Below are 873 nucleotides of genomic sequence, written 5' to 3' on the forward strand. Positions count from 1 at the left end.
CTTTTTCTCCCCAAGAACGCGTGGTCAGAAGAGACAAGACGAAGACAATATGTGAGAGCACAAGATTTCGAGTCTTCTACAGCCACAGGTGAGATGGAGAGCGCGAGCTTCGACGATATGGAGGAAAAGAAGATGAAGGCGAAGGTCTTCAACTTTTAGGGAGAGAGTTCTTTCTTCGACACTTTTAGGCTTAGGGATTTCAGAGAATACAGAAATACTATTATACTAACTCATTTGAAATTAAATTTTTTATAATTATTATATATCAATTATTTAAATGTACTTTCTGTAGTTTAAATTTAATTTTATATTACAGGATAATTAATATATATCAATTATAAAAATTTTAATATTAAATTAGATATTCTAAATTAAATCTAGACCATATTAAAAATAAAAATTTATTAAAATTATTTCATATTTTTTATATATATTTATTTTAATAAATATAATATATAGTAATTCTTTAAATTTAAATTATCCAAATCAAAATTTAAATGATTCATATTTCACCATAATGACGAGCACCATAGCACCCAAACTAGGCCTGTGTGTGACTATGTGTGCATTGTGAGTAGGGCTGTGCAGAAAAACCTCAAACCCGGTCTGTTTGGTCCGACCCGGTGTGACCCGGTCCAACTCGGTCTTGAAAAATTCAACCCGAACAAAAGACTGGACTGAACGGGTCAGACTGCACATACGGGTCAGACCAGACTAGAGACTGCTCTTTCGGACCAATCAGTCCGGCCCGGTCCAGGTTATTTTTTTAATATTAAATATTAAATAATTATATTATTTACAAAAAAAAAAGATCTTACTTAGTTGAACCCAGTAACAGTACCCTCACACCTCACGTGCATGCTTCAGACTCGG

The sequence above is a fragment of the Prosopis cineraria genome, unplaced genomic scaffold (genome assembly GCF_029017545.1).
Source record: "Prosopis cineraria cultivar Desert tree isolate PC_DT_omini unplaced genomic scaffold, ASM2901754v1 PC8, whole genome shotgun sequence".
NCBI classification, from domain to species: domain Eukaryota; kingdom Viridiplantae; phylum Streptophyta; class Magnoliopsida; order Fabales; family Fabaceae; genus Prosopis; species Prosopis cineraria.